Consider the following 11,179-nt stretch of genomic DNA (forward strand, 5'->3'; position numbering starts at 1 on the left):
TTTTGGGTTTTAAGTGAACTTCCTAAGGATAGTTTAAAAAATTAATAGTTTGAAATATCTGTATTTAAATATTTTAAGCACACCTTAATATAATACTATTTGCAGCCATTTTTGGGGGATATAGTTTGAATAATTACACTAATGACTTACTTTATAACAACGATGGATAGAATTCAAGCAGAGACGTTTGCTTTATATGTTATTATGCCTGTGCTTTTAACTTATATGTTTGTTGTTTAAATGTGTATTTACATAGATTCATTTATCACAGTTTCAGACTGGTGCATTTGTGAGCATTGTGAGGAATGGCCACAACAAATGTTGAAGCATAAAAAAATGTAGAGTAAAAGCTTAAAAGTGAATTGTCAAGAAAATGTTCCCTATACATCATGAAAATTGTTACATTTATCCAAATCCAGTTATTGGACACACTTCATATCAGATGCATCATGTATCTGACATGAATTGTAAAATAAAATCTTCCCTTTGTTAACATTAATTTCTTTTATTTGTTCAAACTCAGGTATGGGACACACTTTATCTTTATGTCCAAAACAAATCTTGCATGCATCTGGCATTTTTATTTTACAAACATCATTTCTGAAATACTTGTGCTGAATTTACCTTTCATTCTTTATTTTCTTACAAACTAATAACAATGCAAGGAAAACTGTGTGAGAACTGATTTCTTTCTTTCACATAATATACAGACATGTGGCTTAATCTTTTTATTTCCTCAAGTTCCACTGCATGTGAATTTTTCATTTGATTGCTCTGTAAGCATTTAAAACAGTTTCAACAATGTATTTTGTCATAATTTTCTTAATTCTTGCACAGTTATGGATTCCAATAAACAAGTGGACAATTGAGACACATGTGTGTTTGTGTACTTGTCAAACGTTGAACATTTAGGAAGCCTAAAAGAGTGTGGCTGTGATGTCCAGGAGTAATGATGGCCACAGGAGCTGTCTTGGCATATGGTTATAAATTTGACTTCTATGTGACACTCATCTATAGTTGTGATAGAGGGGTTGCTACACTGCCTGCAGACACTCAGCAGCTCCTCCGACTTCTTTTCGTGAATGATAAATTTTCTTTCCAGGAAGGGATTTGTGCCCAGTTCATCTTTCTGAGAATTCCTAGAGACAAATATCGAGACTAAAATCATAGTTAAAACCATAAATCATTTTTATAGCTAAATATCAGCTTAAATTCTTGTGCTAGCATGTTTCTGATATAAACTATCAAGTACTGACTGTTTGTTAGTAACTGCAATATAAATTTTGTTTGCTGGTGCTCCTCGACTGCTGAATTATTCCACTCTGAGGTGTCATTTTCATTTTCTGACTCCCCATATCAATATCAGGATCACACCTAGCAGACATTTATAGACACAATTTCCTTCTTTTTCATTTCATTATGAAAAAAATTTATCCACATAAAAATTTTACAAAGCCATATAAAATATTTTTTATCTAAGTGTTTAAAACTGCACATATTTTTGGCCTTGAATATCCTTATAAGAAGAAAATATCTGGCACAGTTTGTGGAATTCATGCCAATTTTAGATAAAAGAGATGTGTAATAGAGAAAAGAACTAAAAAGTGGCCATTACCTTTCAGGATTGGAGCTGAGATCTGGGTCTGGACCTCTTTATTTAAGCACAGTTGAACTGTTTGTTGTGACTGACTTGTTATAGTCTGAACATTAAAGTTTTATAAAGTAATCATTCCACAAAACATTAAAACAATAATAAAACATGTATGATTATACCATGTGATCAAGCTATTATTATTTTTAATTCTTTACAGTATCCAACATAAAACACAATCATTAATATTACTCTAATTTTCAAATGTTGAAATATCAATTCTAACTTCCGCAGTGTACTGCACATAGATTTCACTACTATTGTTGATAAGCTCATTATGTAGGAAATACCTTTCACATGAATTTCATTGTTTTTAGATTTCATAAACAAATAGGCTGTCTTTTCAAAAATATGAATTTAAAAATATTTCATTTTATAAAAGCAAACAATGATTTTAAAAAAAATAATGTAACAAGTGACAGGATTTCAAACAATCATTTCTTTTACACTTTCAGTTTGATGCTGACATTTTTTATTTATTATGCATGTACTATGAATTTTTACCTATTGAAACACGCTTATTATAAGTACCACATAACACGTTTATTGTTTTATAGATATATACAGTCTTTGATATATGTATATTGTAATGTTATCTACCAATAATGAAAAGTGCATTTTGTAAACACAGTAACAGTACATAGCACTGACACTGACCTGTTTATGCTGTAGTCGTTTGGCAAGTGAAACTCGTCTGTCAGATAGATCCTTCATTTTTTCGAGAAATTTCATTGTGTTGAAAAATGGTCGGAATTGTATCTGGCAGAAGCTGTGCCTTGAAGGCCAAATCTAACTGTTCGGACATTTCGGGTCCGGCTAGTAAAGCACTGATCGTCAACAAAATGCTTGCACAACACCTCCCACTCTCTGGGCTCCCAAACGTGTGGCATCGAGCCTTGTTATTGTATGACACACTCTTTTTGTAAGGCTCGATCTGTCTTTCGGAAAATGATGACAATGTCGAATCTTTTCCCATTTTTTCGTGGCAATCGGGTGCAGGCATGGTTCGGTCTCACATGTAAACAATCCTACTGAAACGTCATAAGGTCACGTGACCGAGAACGAGAGTTCGTCGAAGCAGACGAAAGAGTCCGTGTAATTTCTCTTCTTAAACGCAACATTCTACTACAAACCTTCAACTTTTTTTACATGAACAGACATGAAAATAGACGAGATTCAAATTGATCCTACTATTTACGAGTTTCTAAGCAGTTTAATTTTCCCTTTAGTATCCCTTTAATGAGACTTTTGTATGAGACAATAAGTGTAGGGGGGCGCTACTCTGTGGCTTGATACCGGCTCACTATCGTTCTGTACGTTTCTGAAGTGATTGGATTTCTACGGGAATTTCGCTACTTTCAGCCTGTGTATGAATGGACATAAGTGATAATGCACTACGTCTGACTGTGTGTGGTATAGTATTCCTGTGTATTCATGCTCCTACGGGAGAATTTTCTGTTTGCCAAACCGCGTCCATTTTTGCAACCAGGTTTGATCTAGAGCAGGGGTCTCAAACTCGCGGCCCGCGGGCCAACTGCGGCCCGCCGGACAAAAGTTTGCGGCCCCCACCTCAATATCAAAGTTTCATGTTAGTGCGGCCCGAGTTTGATACTGTTATATCTTCTCCTCTCTCGCTCCCACAGAGGCAGCCCAACGTGTCTTATTTGAACAGAGAAAGTTGCAGTGCACAAAAAATACAATTTGAAACATCATTACACAACTAGACATGCTGAGGAGTATGCAAAATACCAGGGAGATGAGAGAGTCAGCAGGGTTGCTAATCTTAAAACACATCTACTGAGGCAACAAAATTTCTTTAAGAAAGCAACCAAAGAGAATGACGCAGCAGTCGAAGCTAGCTACGTGGTTAGTGAGCTGATTGCTAAAGCAGGAAAGCCATTCAAAGAAGGTGAATTTTTAAAAATGTGCATATTACAGGCTGCATGTATTGTCTGTCCAGAAAAGAAAGGTCAGTTTAGCAACATCAGCCTTTCTGCCAACACCGTAGCAGAGCGCATTTCTGAAATGTCAAGTGACATTTATGATCAACTGTGTGAGAAAGCAAAATGTTTCAGTGTATACTCAGTCGCTCTTGATGAGACCACAGACATCACCGACACTGCCCAACTCGCAGTCTTTGTCCGCGGTGTTGATGACACTTTTGAAGTCATAGAGGAGTTGCTCTCAGTGATTCCAATGCATGGCCAGACCACCGCTCAGGAGATATTTCACCAGCTGTGTGATGCCATTGAGAATGCCGGTTTGCCTTGGAGGAGGTTTGTTGGAATAACAACTGATGGAGCGCCATCAATGACAGGGAGGACTGGTGGCACTTGTTAAAAAAAAACCAAAAAAAAAAAAAACAACAAACAAACAAACAAACAAACTGGAAGAGGAAGGTGTGGAGGAGGCCATTGCTCTGCACTGCATTATTCATCAGCAGGCCCTTTGCAGCAAATGCCTGAAGTTTGACAATGTGATGTCTTTCGTTGTGAAATGTATCAACCAAATCAGATCCAGGGGCTTAAAGCACAGAAGGTTTCTTGCTTTTTTAGAGGAAATGGAGTCAGAATATGGGGATGTGCTCTACTTCACCGAGGTACGTTGGGTTAGCAGGGGAAAGATATTGAAGAGATTTTTTGAGTTGAGAGCCGAAGTGAAAGCCTTCATGGAGAAAGATGGGGTTGCTGTTCCTGGGCTAAGTGATCCAAAATGGCTCATGGACTTAGCTTTTTTGGTTGATATGACACATGAGCTTAACGTACTGAACAAGAAGCTACAAGGTCAGGGGCAACTTGTCAGTGCTGCCTATGACAACGTGAGAGCATTCTCGACAAAACTTATGTTATGGAAAGCCCAGCTTTCTCAGACAAACCTTTAACATTTCCCAGCATGCAAGGCACTCATGGATGCAGGCACACCGTTCAGCGGTGAAGAGTATGTGGATGTCATTTTGAAGCTACAGGAGGAATTCGATCACAGATTTGCGGATTTCAAGACGCACAGAACCACATTTCAAATTTTTTAGGACCCTACTCCTTTTATGTACAAGATGCTCCTCCTGTGCTTCAAATGGAGCTCATTGACCTGCAGTGCAATTCTGAACTCAAAGCCAAGTTCAGGGAGGTGAGTGGAAAAGCAGACAAGCTCGGGCAATTTTTGAGAGAATGGCCCCCTAGCTTCCCTGAGCTTTCCCGAATGTTCAAGCGGACCATGTGTCTTTTTGGGAGCACATACTTGTGCGAAAAGCTCTTCTCTACCTTGAACTTCAATAAGTCCAAGTACAGATCCAGACTTACTGATGAGCATCTTCAAGCCGTACTGAGGGTCTCAGCTGCTTCCTCCCTTAAGCCAAATGTGGCTTGGCTATGCGAGAGCAAGCGCTGCCAGACCTCTAGCAGCAAGAAGTAGGCAGAAGAAGCCATGTTCAAAACAGTTTATCTTCAATGTTCCATTCATATTCAGAAAGTTAAATGTTAAAGAAATGCTAATACAGACATTTGAATCTGAATAATAATAATTACATTTCTCTGGTCAGCATCTATATTTTCTTCAGTCTTCTATATCTGCTGTATTATTATTATATTTTCATTTTCAATTTATTCATTTATTACTAATTGATTTATTTTTTCTTATGAATTTGTTAATTTATTTTTATTTTTTAACACAAAAATAAGATGAAAAAATAAGACATTTGATGACATTGGAATGTTTTTGTAAGAGCTTTTCTTGTGGAAAACCTGATGCGGCCCGGCCTCATCCAGACTCTGCCTCCAGTGGCCCCCGGGTAAATTGAGTTTGAGACCCCTGATCTAGAGAGTATTCAGAAACTACTTGTGACGCCAATCAGGACTCTCTGGCTTCCTTCAGTGAATGAGTGTCGCCCCTACCAAGTAGATCTTTTCCATCCCCACCTATAGCTGGATCAGCGATAGATCTGCCATGACTGTGCTACGAGCATTGTACTCTGTGCGTACGTGAGCCTGTACGGAAGACTCAACTTCGATCAATTAAAATGGCGATGTGGTACACGGACGTTTTGCAGACCGGCGTTTCGCCGCCGGACGTTTCGGCGCGGGGCACTTCATTTCGGCATTTCACGCGGGACCTTTAGCCGAAGTCAAGTGTGTGACGCCCCTTAGCTCACACATTTCTCTCGCCATTGTATCAATGTATCAGTGAACTCTCTCACTATCCCTCCTCATGTGAACCGTTAGCTCACACATTTCTCTCGCCATTGTATCAATGTTTTTTTCTCAAAGCTGTTGCGCATAATCTGTGACAATCAAAGTGAACTGTCTGTGAAGTCTGTGTGTAAAATTTGTTTGAAATAAAGAATTATTGTGTAATCTAGTAGTTACTTTCATTCTTTGAGAAGTAAGTAAGCTCTCTCTCTCTCTCTGACATAATGCGGCGAAACGTCCGTCGGCGAAACGTCCGTCGGCAAAACGTCCGTCGGCGAAACGTCCGCACACGCTCGAGGCCACTGACAGGGATTTGTTCTTCACTACCTGTGGAGCCAACCTGGACTGCCGGGCAGACACAATCACCTCTTACATCACCTTCTGTGAAGAGTCTGTCATCCCTACCAAGCAGATCTGCAGCTATCCGAATAACAAACCATGGCTAGGTAAAGAACTGAAACACTGTCTCAATGAAAAGAAGCAGGGAGACAAGCAGAAAGTGAAAGAAAAGGAAGAGTTCAGGGCAAAGGCAAAAACATTTAGAGTGGAATACAGAAAGAAGGTAGAAAAGCAACTAAGTGAGGGCAACGCAAGGGAAACATGGAGGGGCCTGAACACCATGATGGGTAGAGCTTGTCAACAGACACAAAGAGTAAAGTGTGATGACCCGGTGACATTTGTTAATGAGCTCAACACTTTCTTTGATGTGAGAAACTTCAGCAATGAAGCAGAAAATATCTGTTCTTCACTGTCGGCAGCCACTGTCACCATCTGTGAGGGAGATGTTGTCAGAATTCTCTCTCATGTAAATCCACGTAAAGCCCCTGGACCTGACCACGTGAGAGGCAAGGTACTCAAAGAGTGTGCTAGTCAGCTAAGTGGTGTTTTGACCAGACTTTTCCAGCTCTCCCTTGACTCTCATAGTGTCCCCCGCATGTGGCGAAAATCAACAATCATACCAGTGCCAAAGAAGCCTCATGCTACAAACTTGAAAGACTTTCAACCTGTGGCTCTCACGTCTGTTGTGGCCAAGTGTTTCGAGAGGGTTGTGGGAAGATTGTTAATCCCCACCGTGGCTGATCGCCTGGATCATTTGCAGTTTGCCTACAAGCCACGTAGGGGTGTGTCTGATGCAACTCTCATGCTTTTCAATGCTATCCCACAACACTTGGACACTTCTGGGACCTATGTTGGGGTCCTGTTCATGGATTTTTCCAGCGCCTTCAACACAGTCCAGCCACACCTTCTAGTAAAGCGCCTACTAGACCTGGATGTAAACACCGGCCTAGTTCTATGGATCAGATCATTCCTGAAGGTCGACCACAGAGGGTGGGTCTCAGAATTCCACCGACAGGTACTGTAGGGTCCAGCAGCTCGTCTGAAGGAGTAAATCTGTCAGTGGATGGAATGATTCTGTCAGATGAGCAGATCCTCAACACGGGTACCCCGCAGGGATGTGTGCTTTCCCCCATTCTGTTCTCTGGATATACAAATGAGATTACTATTAACAGTGCTATTCTCAAACTTGTGGGCTGCCTGAAAGACGAGCAGTCCCTGTCACAGTACCTGGCCTGTGTCGGGGAACTGGAGGAGTGGTTTGACCGCAGCTTTTTGGAGCTGAATGTTGAAAAAACGGAGATGGCCTTTGGAAGAGCATACGAAGGATGAGATAGCACAACTCCTCTCTCCCCACCAATTCAAATCAAAGGCAGCAGATGCAGAGGGCTGCTGTGTTTAGGTACCTGGGTACAGAGATCGACGGGAGGCTCTCATTAGTGATCACGTGAACCAAGTGTACAAAAAGGCCCAGCAACGGCTGTACCTTCTGAGGAGACTCCGCAGCTTCAACGTCAGCTCTGGGATGCTGGAGACAGTGTACAGGTCTCTTGTTGAGAGCATCCTCTCATTTAACATCGCTGCCTGGTATGGTCACCTCCTCGTCAAAGACAAGGCAAGGCTGGCCAGAGTCATCCACCAGGCAAATAAAATTATTGGTATATCACAGCTGCCACTTTGTGACTTGTACCTTCATTCAGTCAGAAAGATGGCACATAACATCATTTCGGACCCAACGCACCCTCTCCATCCCAACTTCCACCTGTTGCCCTCAGGCAGGCGCTATAAAGTGACACGTGTGCGGAAAGCTGCCTACCAGAGGTCCTTTGTGCCAGCAGCCATCACCATCCTAAATAAAGGCACAAGGACTCAGGAGGAATCAAACAGAGACTGAAGAGAAGAGGGTGCTGACATCCATTATCAGCCATCACCTTGTTGAATCTGCGCTCCCTTCCGAACAAACAAGATTGTTGTTTGCCTACAGGTGAGTGAACAGATAGTATCAGCTGACAAAGTACTAGGAGGATGAAGAAAATGCAGTTCAGACACATTTTGTTGTAGTCTGCAATGCAAACGCATTTTAAAAAAATATATACAAGACATATAAAGTATTTGAATTTTCATTGACCATTTGACGGAGATCCAACTACCATGATAATGTATCTTTACTGTCATAATAACTGTGTGTGTTAAATGTCTGTGTATGTATGTCTGCCCTTGTGAGCAAAAGGAAAATTTTTGTCTTGGGTCTCCTCGACAGACAATAAAGTCTGATTTGATTTGATTTGTGTATTGCTTGTTTGCACTATTAACCAAACTTGTATCTATTTAAAACACAAAAGTATTTGCTTCACTAGTCTGAAATCTTGCGTATGAAATGATAAATAATATGAATCGCACATAAATCATGAATCATGAAATGTTCGCTTATATGCTTCACCTCGGTCTCTTGCTTTGATACAAAATCTGGTCTTTCGTTGTGCTTTCAGGATGATGATTGCTTGCTACATATGCAAGATAGTGGTAGTACTGTTACCAAATCGGCAGTGACAGTCCAGGTAAATGTCATCAAGGACGTGTATAGGATATTAGTTCGTGATATCATACTTTGGAGTGAATAATGCGTGCAATATTTTATCATTAGACACAGCCCAGGATTAACTTTTAAGCACGTAGACATTGTACTCCAGTCCTGCAGGCAGTCATGTTTAACAAATAGTTGTAGATGGCAAATTTATGTACGTATATTTTGAACATAAATGATCACAAATTGAAAAAGTGAGTTTATGACTTTAAGTTATAGGGTTTTTAATTAAACAAACTGTAACAGAAACAAGCAACGGAAAAAGCGAGAACAGAAAGTTGAAGTTTAGTATGTTTGTTTTATTTAAGCCTTTTATGTAATTTATCTGTTGAATGAAAAATATAATCATCTTTAAATGTGTTACTACATATAACTTTAACATTACTAATAAAATTAATTATTTTGTTCTCTTTTCGAAAAGTCAACATGGTTGTGTTGTGTACCCAAATGTTGACTAGGCTTCAGAGAAGTACACAGTAATAAAACAATGGTGTTTGCAAACATTGAGCTACACAGTTATAGGTTTAGTTAGTTATATAGAAGTTCACTGTCCACTAGCTTCATGGTTTTGTGCCATCTATGGTCTTTTGCTATCTAACATTCAGTGGTGCTGTCTCACATATTACTTTAAATTTTTATGAGCATCTACTGAAGTAGCAGCATTAGTGGGAAACACTCTCAACTTAGCCTTCAGCTGCAAGGTGATGGGATGAACATCAACATATAATTCTTTCATGAAAGAAATTATTTCAAAAGCTTATAGCTGAGTATAACCTATTGTTGCGGCCCTATGCTCCAGTGGGGGTGAATAGGAATAATAAGAAGAATAACCTCTTCATGAAATCTAGAGATACATCATTGAGTGCACCAGAATTTGAGCAGCTGCTCATGTTGTGTTTCTCTGTATGCTAGGATTATTTTATGAATTACATCTGTAGTCACATGGATTAAAGATGCTTGACTTTTGTGGCTAGGTAGTTTCTTTTTTTCCCCGTCAAAAATTTTGGGAAAAGAACCAGCTGCATGTCTGGCCTTTTAGTGGGGGCTGACAATGATGTGCTCTCTGGACACTGAATGGCTACAAACTTGACTAGATAGCAGCTTTCATTCTATTTGTTAGGAATGTTATACATAATTGTCTTCACACATTCTGTCTGTGACATTTGGTCGGAGAAAGACCATCCAACCCCCACCCAACCTTTGTTATCTGTGCAAATGATGTAAAGCTGTTTCCTTACATTCCAGACAAAGTACAGAAATAACTAGCATTGCACGTTCACTCAAATTTGTAAATGTTCACATCTAGTCCTGATTACTACCGAGATTTGCAGCAGAAATTAAAACTTCGCTTTATTTTCAGCTCGCTTACCACATGAATGATGGTGATTTCGACAGCAGAATTCGGTTCACTAAGTTACCTTTTTTTTAGCTGCTACGACGGTCTAAGAATGTCCTTGAGGTTTTTATTTTTTCGCACGTAGTATTTTGAGAAGAAATGAGCGTCTGACAGGCACAATGAACATTAAATATATAACGATAATGTCCCAGAAAGAAAATATCCCAGCATTAGCTTTGAGTTACATCTACATTGTTTACATCCGGAGGCCATGACAGTTGCATTGCGGGATACCCGAACACTGCCGAAGTCTGTTCGTGTGACCTATGACCACGTCGAGGTCGGCGTTAATGAATTCTGATTGCCTATATGCAAAGTATGTTACGCATGCGCCCATATAAGGAAATTTCCGACCCTTTGTTTTGTCTAGAAAAGAGCTCGAATCATAGCGCGGGACCTTCTATCCGCCGTGAACCAGCCTCTGTTTGAAAGTCCACGCAATGACCTTTTGTCCGGTACGCGATGTGACGATGTTTCGCACGTGGGCGAGTGTACGTGTTGCTATGTCCCAAACATTCTCTATTCTGCGCTCGGGAAAAGTAAATAGGATAGAAGTAGGTATTTTTATTGACAAAATAGACATATTTCTAGATTGTTCTATGAAAAACCACTCGGTGAGTGACTAGAACTGACTTTGAACTTTGAACTTTCACAATATGCCGTAATCTCAAAATGGCTAAATCTTAAAATTTTCGACAATTTTTACCCAGGTGCCTAAATAAAGGTTTCAGTGAGTAGCAAACATGGATTCTGACATATATATATATCTAAAATTATACACACATCCATAACATCATAAGTCACTTCACTCTATATAGAGCAGGGGTGGGCAATTAATTTTCCCAAGGGGCCGCATGAGAAACTGGGATGGTTCTAGAGGGCCGGACTAATATAGTTAACTCAGTTTTACCCAATACTGTATATATAGTATATTTACTGGTGGGCGGCCAGCGGGCGGGCCGGTCAGAGACAGGAGGCGGGCCGGATCCGGCCCGCGGGCCGGCGTTTGCCCAGGTCTGATATAGAGC

The sequence above is a fragment of the Pomacea canaliculata genome, linkage group LG9 (assembly GCF_003073045.1).
Source record: "Pomacea canaliculata isolate SZHN2017 linkage group LG9, ASM307304v1, whole genome shotgun sequence".
NCBI classification, from domain to species: domain Eukaryota; kingdom Metazoa; phylum Mollusca; class Gastropoda; order Architaenioglossa; family Ampullariidae; genus Pomacea; species Pomacea canaliculata.